This window comes from Bufo gargarizans, chromosome 5, assembly GCF_014858855.1.
Source record: "Bufo gargarizans isolate SCDJY-AF-19 chromosome 5, ASM1485885v1, whole genome shotgun sequence".
Classification (NCBI taxonomy): domain Eukaryota; kingdom Metazoa; phylum Chordata; class Amphibia; order Anura; family Bufonidae; genus Bufo; species Bufo gargarizans.
Genome location: NC_058084.1, coordinates 308227412 through 308228134, shown reverse-complemented (window position 1 = coordinate 308228134; position 723 = coordinate 308227412).

Below are 723 nucleotides of genomic sequence, written 5' to 3'. Positions count from 1 at the left end.
TTCCCAGAGATGCTTAGCACTTGTTGGCCCTTTTGCCTTCACTCTGCAGTCCAGCTCACCCCAAACCATCTCGATTGGGTTCAGGTCCGGTGACTGTGGAGGCCAGGTCATCTGGCGCAGCACCCCATCACTCTCCTTCATGGTCAAATAGCCCTTACACAGCCTGGAGGTGTGTTTGGGGTCATTGTCCTGTTGAAAAATAAATGATGGTCTGTAACGGACCTTTTCAGCAGACAAGGGGTTAAAGTCCGTTTAGGCGATATGCCCCTTTCCGAGAGACAGGCACAGCTACTGCAGAACACCAACCTCCCGAACTGGATACAAAATAGCACTCCAAACTGGAACCTCGCAAATAGCTGTCAGTCGACGAACAGGAAAAGGATCCAATCAGCTTACACTCCTGGCAATCAGTCTCTAACAGCATACAGGGAATCCCCCCAATAACGAGACAAGGCTCCGTCTTGAGGGTCTAGCAGTGATCTGAAGTGCTGGCACACCCAGTCTGGTTTTTATTACAGTTTGTTGCAGATACAACATATCCCCACAATGCATCATGGTTTCCTCCCCTCTGTCCCGGAGACGACCGAAAACAATCCAATTATCTCTCAGGACAAAGGGGAGATCACCAATACACATGTGGAGACAACAGGACAGGAATCACCACCCAAACACACAATGGCACACCCCCACAGCAAACACAGACATTTAACATATCCCCAGATA